This window comes from Natator depressus, chromosome 8, assembly GCF_965152275.1.
Source record: "Natator depressus isolate rNatDep1 chromosome 8, rNatDep2.hap1, whole genome shotgun sequence".
NCBI classification, from domain to species: domain Eukaryota; kingdom Metazoa; phylum Chordata; order Testudines; family Cheloniidae; genus Natator; species Natator depressus.
Window position 1 is genome coordinate 49,742,955 of NC_134241.1, and position 13,896 is coordinate 49,756,850.

A 13,896-nucleotide genomic window follows, 5' to 3' on the forward strand; every position below is an offset into this window, starting at 1 on the left:
TTTAGCCCTTATCTGTAGCCCCTGCTATTCCAGTCCTGGGCCTGTTCTGAGGGGCTCCTGCCATTTTCCAAATTCACAGTGGCTGTTCTTTCGGTGGACAGACATCCAATAGGAACTAGGAAATTCTTTTCATTTTTACATAACTAGGATCTGAGACCAGATGAGCAGAGACGAAACAAAGTTAGCATCAGGCTATAGAACTCATCTGGTTTAAAAATCTCTGAATCAGATTCACCAGTGCCCTCCAGCTATTTGGTGTCGCTGCAGTTGAGCCAAGTTCGTTGCTGCTTTGCCATGTCAGGGTGGTACCAAGAAGCCAGAGCGCACCAGTGAATCTGTCCGTTTGTGTCTATGCGAGTAATTGTGGGATTACAGAGAGCTGGGGTGTGTACTGCAAACACTTCTCCATCAGTACCCTTTCAATGTTGTTAAAAAACCCACACATTCAATAAGCGGAACTATCTCAGTGCAAGATACAAACAAAAATAAAAGATGTGGGGGGAGGGGGATGGGATGCATAAAAAGAAGGAGCTGCAACTCGTCAGGATTTCAGAGCTCTGCAGAAAAGCTGGGAATCACACGAATAAATTCCATAATCTGGAAACATCTGGAGAGATCCCCCTGGAATGCCCTGTCCCATGCTGTAGGGAAGAGAGAGCCCACCTCCTGTGAATCTCAAGGGGCATCTAAGGGCAGGTTTCCCACCTGCAAACTGTACAAGGTGTCAGATTTCTTGGCTCAGCCCTAGTGCACCTCTAGCGCCATTGTAACCCTGCCTGCAATGACTCAAGAGAGTGGGTATCAACCTCAGGGCAGATGGTTAGGGACCAGGGCACAAACCCCTAATTCAGAAATAATTCAGAAAATAAGAGACACTTCTATAATAATCAATCTCTGTATGACCTTTAGGGCTAAGTACTGGGGATCTCTTGCTTATACCTAGTAAACTTGCCCCTCAGAGTCCAAGCAGCATAGGGATCCTCAATTCCTTCTGTTTGCGGGTTTTATCCCCCTCCTGCCACACGCACTGAGGTGCAATCTCAGCTGAAGGGAGGAATCCATTTGCATGACTTGTCTTTGTGGGGCAAAGGGCAGAACAACCAATGTCTTTTGTCCTTTTTAACCTCCCCCAATAGTCCATCTGGTGTCGATGGACCTTTCCTGTTGGACAGGATGGAGCACTTTCTATTGGAGACCAGCAGCTCATGCTACTTAATGTCTTGCTCCTGTCCGGTGGTTTACACAATACAACCGCTCCAATTTAACCTTACGGTTATGGGATACAGAGGTTATAAGGGTGATTAATGCAGGTGGCAACGCCCCAGCATCCAATCAAGTCTAAACATTAAACACATTCTTATAATTCCAATACCCATTTTAACACCACCAACACACAGGTGACCCAGACTGATCCCAGCTATGCATTTGTCAGTATTTAGTGGAGACCTGGAGACTTCGGCATGCACTGGCACCTGGTTTTGCCAGCGTCACACCCACCTTGCCTCCGGAAGGAGTCATGCAGACCATCCCCTGCATTTTCATCAGCGGAATGGGGTTTGCTCCCTCTTGTGGAAAAGGCTGTGGGACCCACCCCCAAGCCATGCACATCCCCAGGGATCCACACAGATCCTGGGTACCCATGAGGCCAGGGCTGTCCATGCAGATGTCCCAGGGCCCCATTGCAGCTCTGTGCTCATGGCAGCCCTCCCCCACCTCTTCCTGGCAGCCCGGCTGTTAAGTTCACCACCATCAATCACACTGTACAAGGTGTCTCTTTCCAGCTGTCTCCACGGGGCATTCGGTGCTGTGCCAGAGAGGGAGCAGTTGCCATTAATCATTACTGCAGGTTTCATTATTAATTGTTTGCCCTGAGCCAGCAGTGTGCCGAGCATGGTCTGCATTCCCAGAAAGGGGGGGGCCTCCTGGCCCTAAGACACCGCACAGCCCTAGGCTGCATCACCTTCCCCAGGGCCAGGAGAAGCTGGGGTGAAGAAAAAATGAGCATTATCCCAGGAGCCAGCTCACCCAGCCTTGCCCTCTGGGCACACCCTGCACCACTAAAGGGAGCTGTTGGGTCAGGGGGAGGCAGCTGAGCAGGAACGAGGGAGAACCATGCACAGTGCTAAGGGGCATGGTCCCCCTTTGGCCAAGCGGGCAGGGCAGCAATCCCTACCCTTCTCATGCTGCACGTGCATCACAGGATCTGCGTACAAGACGGAGCAAACCCCATTCTGCTGATGAAAACCGGGGTGGGGATGGGTCTCCATAGCTCCTCCTGACCCCTGGACCCATGCTGAGTAGTTCCGTCCTCTGGTGAGGAGCCCTGCTGTCTTTCGTGATGACTGTTCCCACAGTAAGGAACTACCCAGTGTAAGTCAGCATATCGGAATCCATCCCCTAGTGAAGATCTCCACGGCAGGATAGCCCAAGGGTCAGATCAGAGCCAAAAGCTGGCAGAGTTCTCAAAGGCATGTTTTTGCCCTGAGTTCAGCTCCCAACCAGGCTGGTGTGAGAGGAGTTAAAATTAAAAAGAAGAAGAAGAAGAAGGAAAAGTGGCGTTTCTGCTCTGTCTTTGTACGGCAGAACCCAGAGGGTTTGCTTAAACCTGACCTGTGGGCACATTCTGGACCTAGCAGATCTCAGCGTGAACGGGGAAGCTTGGAGGGAGTCAGTAGCATCTTCAAACAGGGGTGTGGAGTGGGACCCATAATTCAACCTCCACTCCAGGAGTGTGGGAGGGGAGAGAGAGAGCCTGCCCCATTTCAGAACATTGTGGGCCTGGTTCTCACTGTCCTGCCATTGCTGTTGTCAATCACAGTTGTGCAAAATGGACTTAAAATGCTACCACCATCCACACAGCACACCACCTCTGCACGGGGTCATTGACTTTGCAAGAGGTGAGACGGTGGAGAACCCGGCCCTCCATCCTTGTATTGATACGACCTATGTTTGCAAAAGTGCCCAGTGGTTTGGGGGGTGGCTATGCTTCTTGAGGCCTGGCTGGAGACACCTGAAAGGGGATATGAATTATCTGCTCTCTGCAAATCAGGCCCCCTTTGGGTGTCCTAGTTTGGGCACCCAACTCATCAAGTCGCTTTTGAACCTCTTAATTGTATCCATACCGACACTGGCACAGATGGGATCACTGGGGTCGGAGACAAGCCTGCTCATTCCAGACCAACCCCTGTGCACAGAGAGCACTAGGATTCCCTGCTAGAGGAAGGGCACTACCCACTCCCTCCCAAGAGACAGGCAGATGGTGCCGCTGTTGGAGATAGATGTGGCGTTAAGAATCCATGCAGCCTATGCCGCTGGGTGGGTGAAGGGAGGAGACAGGCACTCACACAGATCTCCTTGAGTCAACAAACAAAACCAGAGCAAAAGCAGCCTGCTTCCTTCCCAAGGTCTCTGTCAGCTGGGAGCTGAGCCCAGGGTAGTCCGGGGCCCAGAAGGGGCATGGGCTGCCCGGTTTCATTCCAGCCACCAGGCCTATGCCAAAAGTGCCTGTTGGATTGCGATTGTGAGGACATGGCATGCTTTCTTCAGTGCTTTATTCTTCACATTGGAGTGAACATCCTCCTCTCTCTCTGCCTCGGCCTGGCTGGCTTTCTGTTGCATCGGGCGTTCACTGTGATGCTCCTGCGGGAGGGATGTAACAGGTCTCAGTGGCTCTGGAGGGAGGAATCTATCTAAGCGAGTGGAACACAGTGAGTAGAAGTCGCCCGTGGCCAAGGCAAGTAGGTGAAGTAGCAGAACCTGGTGGGAAAAGGTGCAACATGGACTTCTAAGGATCTGCGACTCATCTCCCCACCAGGGGCTGGAGAGCCTGAGGCTGAGCCAGCGCTGATTACGTGCTAAGCCTCACTGCGGAGGTTTTGGGTAACTGAAGATAAAGGGCAGCAAGGAGCTGCAGGGGAGGGGTGGGGGTGTGCATGCTCAGAGGGTCAGCAAGGCTAGGGAAGCCGAGGAAACAGAAAACTGTACAGAGCTGGGATCGACACAGGACTATGTGTTTGTCTGGAATTGAGGAAGGTTTGCGTTTGGTGAGTTTTGATTTGACACCCTCGGGAGAAGGAGGAATGAAGGTGACTGGAACTCACGTGAGTTTTAAATGGGCCCTGCTGAGTGGGAGAAGGAGGTGGCCTGAGGTGTACAGGAAGGAGAGAGGGAAGTAGAAATGGGGGAGGACAGGCAGTGAAGGGCTGATGGGTGTGAGATGAGTGAGGGGAAGAGAGACCAGACACTGCTGGCCTTTGGTTTTCCTTCCTACGCTCCTTGAGCATTTTTTGCACTTATTTGGACGGGCTGAGGAAATACTAGGGGAAGATGGAAGAGCCGTCTGTCAAATGGTCACTCTCCCACCCTGGCTACTGTCTGAGTAATACAGCTGGAATTGTGTTAGAGCTCCCTGTCATGAGACATTCCTCCTTCCACTGCAATCACCCAGGTGCCAATAATATTCACTGTGCCGCGTCTCTAGGTCTTTACATTTTTCCAAGTGCTTTCCAAGCACTAATCCATTTGTGTGAGGCTGTGGCCACTTGGGGTCACCGAAAATCCCCAGGCATTTTTCCCAAGAGCAGGGAAGATAAATCTCATTTCCCAGTTAAATGCCAATGTGGACAATAATGCTGCCAACCGAAATTCCTTTTACAGTTTCACATGGTTCACTTCCTGTTCTTGGCTGCTGTGTAGCATTGCCGTGTGCTGTCCAACAGCGTTCTATCCCCAGAGGTGGCTGCATTTTACTGTGTGTAAGGGGTGGTGGTGAATTGATTCTTGTTATTTATGCATCATTAATGAAGTGCTTTGAGTCTTTAAGGAGAAAGGGTCTATCTGAAATAAGAGAGGCCGCATTTTTTGCTGGTATAAATTGGTGCAGTTCCACTGGTGCTTGTCCATTGACTTCAATGTGGACAACAAAATGGCAGATGAAATTCAGTGTTGATAAGTGCAAAATCATGCACATTAGAAAAAATAATCCAAACTATACATACAAAATGATGGCGTCTAAGTTAGTTTTACCACTCAAGAAAGAGATCCTGGAGTCACTGTGGATAGTTCTCTGAAAATATCTGCTCAATTACCTGCAGCGGCAGTCGAAAAAGCTAACAGAATGTTGGGAGTCATTAGGAAAGGGATAGTTAATAAGACAGAAAATATCATAATACCACTATATAAATCCATGGTATGCCCACACCTTGAATACTGCATGAAGTTCTGGTGGCCCCATCTCAAAAAAGATATACTGGAATTAGAAAAGTACAGAGAAGGATGTGACAGGGTGCATAAACGCCTCACTAGACAGGAGGAGAATAAGGAGCAGCTCTGGACTAAGGAGACTCCGCCCCTCTGCCCTTGCTGAGCATGCTTGGATTGGAGGTGGGTTTTAAAGCCAGCCAGGCAGCTCAGTTGGGGGCTGGCAAGCCGGGGAGGATGACGTTCCCTAGGAACTCCAGGAGAGGACCGGAGCTGAACCTGCTCCGATCCTGGGAGCAGAGGAGTGACAGCACCCAGCGACTGAGACTGGGGCTGGAAGCACAGAAGGCGACGTTCCCCAGGGAAGGACGGTGACCAGATGGGGTGCAGACTGAGGTAGGAAGTGACCCAGGGAAGCTGACTTGAGGCTGACACCAGACAGAGATGGGTGAGCAGCCGAACCAGCCTCCCAGGGCCCTGGGTTGGAACTTGGTGGAGTGGGAGGGCCCGGGTTCCCCTCTCCCTCCCTGCACCACATCCACTAGGTAGGTGGTTTTGCTGCCCCGCAAACTGTAGCTACTGGGTGGATTTTCCCCCTTCCCTCCCCACAGACTGCACCCATTGGGGTGACTGCTGCTGTAGGTGCTAACCATTAGGCAGGATTCCCTGCTCCCCAATCACAAAGGGTAATAAAAATGATTAGGGGTATGGAACAGCTTCCATATGGAGGAGAGATTAAAAAGTCTGGGGCTGTTCATCTTAGATAACATATGACGCAGGAGGGATATATGACAGAGGTCTATAAATTCATGAGTAATATGGAGAAAGCAAATTGGGAAGTGTTATTTACCCCTTCACATAACACAAGAACCAGGGTCATCCATGAAATTAATCAGCAATAGGTTTACAACAAACACACAGTCAACCTGTGGAACTTGTTGCCAGGGATGTTGTGAGGGCCAAAAGTATAACTGGATTCAAAAAGGAATTAAATGAGTTCATGGAGGATAGGTCCATCAATGGCTATTAGCCAAGATGGTCAGGGACACAACCCTACGCTCTGGGTGTCCCTAAACCTCCAATTTACAGCTGATAATGGACATGAGGGGATGGCTCATTCGATAATTGCCCTGTTCTGTTCATTCCCTCTGAAGCACCTGGCATTGGCCACTGTCAGAATACAGGATACTGGGCTAGATGGACCATTGGTCTGATCCCGTATGGCCGTTCTTAATGTACCTGAGCAGAGAATTTAGCCCAAGAAATTTTTCTTAGGCAAAACTCCCACTCGTTCAGGTCCTCAGGATTTTGGCCCTAAAATACTGTAATTAAGTGAAAATCTATGAGGAGAGGGGGTGTTATGGGAACTTAAAGAGGGATTTGGAATTTTTAGTGAAATGAAATATTCGGGAATGTTTTGCTTCAATCTTATTTTAATTATTATGTTTTATATGAGTTGAAAAATTGTGACTTTGGTATTAGAATATAACACAAAAGTTGAAATGAAGCGGTTGAAATGAAACATTTTGACAATTTCCCATTGAAAATATTGACGAAATCGGTCCCTTCCGGGGAAAGGCTTTGATTGGATTCAATCAGCGGTTTCTGAGAGAGAACAGTTCTGTCGGCACACATGTGCAGGTGGCTCTAGTCCGGAGGTGGGGAGGTGCAGCTAGCAGGTGGAGCGTGGACATGCTCGCCTGGGCCCGTGGCCCTCTCCCAAGGCCAGCCTTATGCAGTCTGCTCACCAACCCAGCTGTGTGTAAATAAAAAGACGCCCTAAGGAACCAAGAGAACCTGCCAGTTGCCACTGGAAAAGCTCCCTCCTGGATGGTAACAATCGTAGGCCAGTGTGTGTGTCATGTATGTCTCTGCACCCTGGGGCAAGATGCCAGCCTGGGGATTAATACAAGCTGGTGCCATTTGGCAGAGGGGCTAATGTACCACCTGCCCATCCTCTCCTGTGCTGTGGCACACTGGGAGCAGCCCGTGTGTAGGGGCACACAAGAACCCTTATACTAGCTCTGCATTACCTGTGGTCTGGGCAACACAGGGACGGCTTGATCTCTGCTCTGGCGAGTACAGACAGAAAGGGAGGCAGGCTGGGGTGGAGGCAGGGCCATGGTGTCAGAGTTTGAGGCAACTGCACCTGTATTCCCCTTCTATGGTGCAGCAAGGGCACCTGCTCAAGGCTCCAGGCTCCTCAGCCATCACCTCTCTTGGGTGGTGACATGTGGCTCTTTTCTCTCCAGAGTAGGGTGCTTTCAGACTGCTCCGTTCCCTGACTCTGCTGTGATATCCCCCGCAAAAGACAGCCTGGCTAAGGAGGCCTGCTTCCCTTCTGTCTTGCAAGACAGTACACAGCGTGACTGCCACCGTTGAGTTCCCACACAGCTCTGTCTAAGCGTGCTCTTTGAGTCCTACTGTAAAAGCACTCCAGAGAAAACGTATTTAAATCAATGAAAGGGCCTACCTGCCTGCTACTTAGCTCTCCAGAGATCACCCTCTGTCCCAATCCCCACACAAGATCTGGCTGGTGATTAGTCCTTCAAACCCCACTCAGACTCACAAGTTCATCCCAACTGCAGCTCATAACAAGCCCCTCAGTGTTAGGGGGCATCCAGGGACCAAAGTCCTGCCAACCAAGGATTGGAGCCCTCCTTGGACAGAAGGTCCTGCCCATTTGCTGGCTCAGAATAAAAGCCTCGAGTCAGTTTGAACTTAAGCGGTTTATCCAAATATCCTTTCTTTGTCTGTTGGTCCCTGGAGAACCCAGTTTGAACAGTATATGTGAGCCTTTCTGGAGGTGTTACATCTTGAGCAAATTTGCCTAGCCACCCCCCATGAAGGTGCTGCAGTCACCCTTCCCCATGGAAATTCCTACAATCCCTCAAGAGTACGTACGCTTTTGCATTTTGAATACAGTGAACTTGTAAGAGACTTACTGCAGCACAGGGTATCCAGGATATTGTCATATCTGTCACACACAGCAGCGGTCGCCTACGGAGCGGGGCTTGGGCAGCATGCCGCTCCATCTTGGACAGTCTGCTTGGGGCCCTGCAGATCTGCACTGTCCCCTCGGCAGGGCTGGGGCATGGACACCACCATCTGGCCCTGAGGGAGAGAGGGTTGAGCAGAAAGGCAGTTGTTGGTTTCGCTCCAGCTGAGCAGTTGTTCCATCGCTGGCTACTGCCATACAGCGTTAGCACAGACACACGGCTGGCCCAGAATCTGTGACCCAGAGGGCAATGCTGGCAGCTTTGCGGAGAACTCTACCTTATGTAGTAATCTAAAATTCAGAATAACAGTCTCCATGCCTAATATTGGCCTACTGCCATGCCGAGCTTGTTAGTTTGGCTTCCCTGGGTTTTATGTAAACGTGTGCTTCGGTCTCACTCTGCAGTGAGATGCCCCCCACAGGGGCGGCGAGTTATATGGGCCCAGGGTGCCCGGGCTCCAGCAAATTCAGGGCCTAGGGGGTCCAGCTCCATCAGTGTTCGGGGCCGGGTCTCTCTCCCATCCCCATGTGCCACCCCTGCGTGCCTCCTCTGGCCCCACCTGCCGCCCCCATGTGCCTTCCCGAGCGTTCCCTGCCTGCCCTGGGCAGTGGACAGCTGCCTCCTGCCGCTCCCTCGCCGGCCACTGGGAGTGGTGCTGGGGGCAGGCTGAGGCGGCTGCTGTGCCTGAGGAGGGGAGGAGGTGCATGGCAGCCTCCCACCCCCTGGCAGGCGACTCCAAGTCAACTCCAGGGAGGGTGGGTGGGAGGGGTGGGGGGGCTTATCCTGGCTGGACCTCTTTAGCAGGAGCTGGGGCGGGGGGGGGCTTGGGTGAGTGTTGTGCTGTGGGGGCCAGGGAGGAGCCCCCTCTCCCCCAGATCTCACTGCTGCCGGCAGGGAGAGGGCTGGGGGGAGTCCTCTTCTCTGGCCCCCTGCCCCAGCCTGTTGCACCCCAAACTCCTCATCCTTGGCCGAGCCCCATGCCCTGCCACCCCTCCAACACCCCAACCCTCTGTCCCAGCCCAAAGCCCGCACCAAGCACCCGTACCCCCTCCCACACCCAGAACCCAACACCCTATCCCAGCCAACAGCCCGCACCCAGCACCCAAATTCCCTCCCAGAGCCCACACCCTGCACCCCCTCCAGCACCCCAACCTCCTGCCCCAGCCCAGAGCTTGCACCCAGCACCCAAACACCATCCCAAAGCCTGCACCCCTCACACACCCAAACTTCCTCCCAGAGCCTGAACCCCAACCCCCCCCCCGCACCCAAACTCCCTCCCAGAGCCTTAGTCAGGTGTGTGGGGGGGCACGGGGGACTTGGACCTGTTCTGGACACCACCAAAAATTATACAGACCTATCGCCCCTGGCATCCCGAACTTTGAACTTGGAGTTTCAGGTGTGAACAAACCCAAAATTTCATAGCCAAACTCTGTCAAAATCACAGCATTTTTTTCTTGATTTCATGTTGACACCATGATTCCTGCTTGATGCCAAAGCCTAAATCACTCTGGTTTCTTGGACACTGGCCCCAGATCTCCGCTAAGCCTTGCTTGTTTTTCTGATAGGAGTTTCAAGTTTGTAATGACTCCCAAACCAAGGGAACTTTGTGTGGTTTGTGGTTTTGTTGTGAACATTTCAAACAGCTCTGGTGCTTTTATCTTTCTTGGGAGAGGAGCAAAAATTGTGTGGTCTCATCGCCTTTAAGGCCAGAAGGGACCATCATGATCATCTAGTCTGACCTCCTGCACATCGCAGGCCACAGAACCTTGCCCACCACTACTGAAATAGACCCATAACCTCTGGCTGAGTTACTGAAGTCCTCAAATCTTGACTGAAAGACTTGAAGTTACAGAGAATTCAGCATTTACACTAGTTTAAGCCAGCAAGTGACCTGTGCCCCATGGTGCAGAGGAAGGTGAAAACCCCCCAGGGTTTCTGCCAGTCTGACCCGGGGGGAAATTCGTTCTCCACCCCAAATATGGTGACTTATTAGACCCTGAGCACATGGGCAAGACCTGCCAGCTAGACATGAAGGAAAGAATTCTCTGTAGTCACTCAGAGACCTCCCCATCTAGTGTCCCATATCTGACTGTTGGAGATATTTGATACTAACAGTTGCAGATTTGGCTACATGCCATTGTAGGTGGTCTCATCATACCATCACCTTTATACATTTATTAAGATCAGTCTTGAAGCCAATAAAGTTTTTTACCCCCATTGCTCCCCTTGGAAGGCTGTTCCAGAACTTCACTTCTCTGACAGTCCATTCTATACACGTTTTATTTTTTGCTGTAAGGAAACACAGACACACTAAGATCTGCTGCCCTCAAATCCCCCGTGCTTTATTTTTCAATCTGCAATATTTTAGGTGATGCAAAATTAAATTATTTAAAGCAGTTGAGATTAGCGTGAATTCAGAGGAAGTCTGAGGGGCCTAACAAAGTTAGGGGAGTGGGCAACATGATGTCCAGTGAAAATCAGTATTGACAAATACACAGGTAGTGCATATTGCAAGGAATAATTTGAACCCATCGCTGGATTCTAAATTAATTGTAACCACTCAAGAAGACATTTGTGTCATAGTGGGCAGGTCAATTAAACCTCTGTTTAGTGTGCAGTAATGGTCGAAAAAGCAAAGTCTTAGGATGGATAGATTTTTAGGGTAGAAAATAATACTGAAAGCATTGTAATGTCACTATATAAATCAATGATATGCCTTTACGTGGGATACTGGGTTCTGTTTTGGTCACCTTCTCTGGAAAAGATCTAGCAGAAATAGAGGGGGTTAAGCGATGGGCAGAAAGAATGATCAGAAACTTGGAAGACTTCCTTGGGAGAAGAGATTGAGAAGGTTAGGATGGCTCTGTTGAAAGAGGAGACAAATAAGGCTATGTCTGCATGGCACAGTTAACTCAGCACCCAGGTCTGTTCACTTGAGTTAGCTTAGTCTGGGTGTGAACAGCCACACTGCAAACCCTATCTATGTGACTGTGGGCTCATGGCTGCTGTACTCATATGTGTTGGGGACATAGACCAGAGTTCTTTGCGGTGTGACACTCTAGGATTTGTTTTTGTTTGGTTGTGCTGATTGTGGGGGAATTTGTCTGCCCTTTGGGAGGAATTGTGTGAAGGGCATTGGAGGACTACCAGCACTCAAGTGTGTCCTCACTGCAAAGCGGGCAAGTTCCATCCCGAGTTAAAGAGGCTCTTGGTCTCCAATCCACACGCTCAGCTGGATATGTTAGCTTGGGTTTCAAGCACCTCCAAACCTGGGTCGGTGGGTTTTGTGTGTGCTGGAGAAGGTTGGGGGTTAAGGCTGAAACCCAGGTAAGAGTCTGGGTTAAGAAGGGACATGATAGAGGTATGCAACACGATGAATGTTTACAGAAGAGGAGAATGAGGTGCTCCTGTTTTACCCTGTCTCATAATACAAGACCCAGGGGACCTCCAATGAAATTGAAAGGCAACAGATGGATCTTCTGAAACGATAGAACCTAATTCAGCCACAAGCTGTCATGCTTAACGCAGGAATGACAAGGTGAGGTTCTGTGGCTCGTGTGATGCAGGAGGTCAGACTATGTGTTTGTAATGGGCTCTCTTGGCCTGACAAATCTAAGCCTCTATATAGCTGATAAAAGGAAATTTGCCTTTTTTTTACCCAATGCATAATTAGCCTATGGAACTCCCTGTCACAAGATGTCCTAGAGGCCAAGAGCTTAGCAGGAGTCAAAAAATGACTGAGCATTTATAGAAATAAAGACAACATCCAAAGTTGCGTTAGGTAGGAGACATTTAAAAAAAGAGGTAAAACACCTCATACTGAATGGCACAAGTCAGCCGCTAACTGATGGGATCTGAGAGGGGCTTTCCCTATGGACAGGTTGTGCCATAACTGTCCATTTCAGGGTTATTTGCACCTTCCTAGTCAGAGGGAGGAGACTGGGCTAGATGGAGCACAGGTCTGATCTAGTCAGGTAATTCCTATTCTTACTTACACACCAAAGTTCTGCTTATGGACCCTCGGTTAGCGGAATCCAGCATGTACTTTGGGTAAATGCTAGAGTAGGGCTGGCCCACAAAATTTTGGCACATGAGGCGGGGAGCTCAAACGACGCCCCCATGCTCCCTTGCTTGGGCCAAAACTTTGAAAGGTCTCAATTCTACCTTCTTCCTGTTCTACTCCTCTCATGGTACTGCTCTGCTACCTACCCCAATAAAGGAGAACTAACAACTTAAAATGCCTTGTTCAAAAATTTTAGGTAACACTTAACTTTCAAACGCCTGAACAGCAAATGTAACTTTTCTTGTCTGCGGAGTAAACACTGGCATTTTTATCTGTTTGAATAATCAAAGTGGTGCTTTCCGTGCGTTCTTGGTTGCAAAGATTTGAACTGCTTCCTGAAGGTCCACAGTCTGGGCCAGGTCATGCTCTATTGAGATGGTTGCAAGGCCGACCAGCCTCTCCTGTGTTATTGTGGAGCATAGATGTGTTTTTATTAAGTTCAGCTTGGAGAAGCTGCGTTCTCCACTGGCAACTGTTACAGGAAGTGTTAGAAGTATGCGCAGAGCAACAAAAGCATTTGGAAAGAGGGTGGTCATCTTATTTGTGCACATATATTCCAGAACAGCCTTTGGAGTTGATCCTGCTGAAAAGTATCTTGAAAGGGCTTTCAGTTCATCACCTAAATCACTTGCATCAATATCGCGCATGTCATCATGTGTCAACACTGTCTTTAGTGCCCTGCGTTGCTGGTGTAGGTCTTCTTCAGGTATAGTGAGGAGTTCGGGAATATCATACAACATCCCAAATATACTGCTGTGTTCCTTGAGCTGCATGAAACATTCTTCAACTGACTGTATTGCACAATCTAGCACCTGGTTAAAGAAATCAACTTTGAATTGTTGTTTGGGGTCTCTTATGGGATTATCCCATTCCTCGTAATCAGAATGTCTTCTTCTTCGGTGACTCTTGTATTCTTGAATGGGTGGGAAAATAGCTTCAATGTGAAGTTCCTCTGCCAACTTCTGTGCACTCTTCAGAATGTTTTGAAATCCCTCATCTGACCGGTAAGACTGTAGGTATGACTTTGCTTTGTCCCGTTGTTCCATTGCTCCACATATATCAAGGTCAACACCTTGGAGTCTCTTACTTACAACATTTATTTCAAACAGTATGTCATGCCACAACACTAAGCCACACAGAAATTTGAAGTTATGTATGTTACTGGTGATTCCATTTCCCTCTGCCACTGTTCTCCCACGAACAGTTCCTGTCATAGCATTATCCTCCATAATGGCAACTATGGCATCATCTATCTTCCCAATTTGGTGTTTGAGAGGCTTTATCGCCTCCACTCGACTTTCCCATCGTGTGGCACTCAGTGGGTTCAGTGTCAGAGAGGATGTTCCCAGAAGTTGCTTCAAAATTTGCCATCGATGAGTTGATGCAGAGAAAAATACATAGATGCTTTGAATTACATTAAAAAATTCAGCAGCCTCACTAGAAGGTAAGGCTGCATCACTGACCACCAAGTTCAATGAATGGGAACTGCATGGTACAAAAGAAGCTTGAGGGTTTAACTCTCGGATCCTCTGTTGTTTCCTCTCATGTTGGTACCATTATCGTAGCCCTGACCTCTCATGTCAGCTATCGCAATTCCCGTATCTTCCAGCTTTTTAAGAAGCACATTTGTCATAC

The 13,896-nt window shown here is 49.5% G+C and overlaps 1 protein-coding gene across 1 annotated transcript in view; it reads left to right on the plus strand.

Annotated features, from left to right (window-relative positions):
- Nucleotides 1-13,896, plus strand: part of PAPPA2 (pappalysin 2) — a 168,079-nt gene that overhangs the window by 12,681 nt on the left and 141,502 nt on the right. The window lies entirely within an intron of this gene.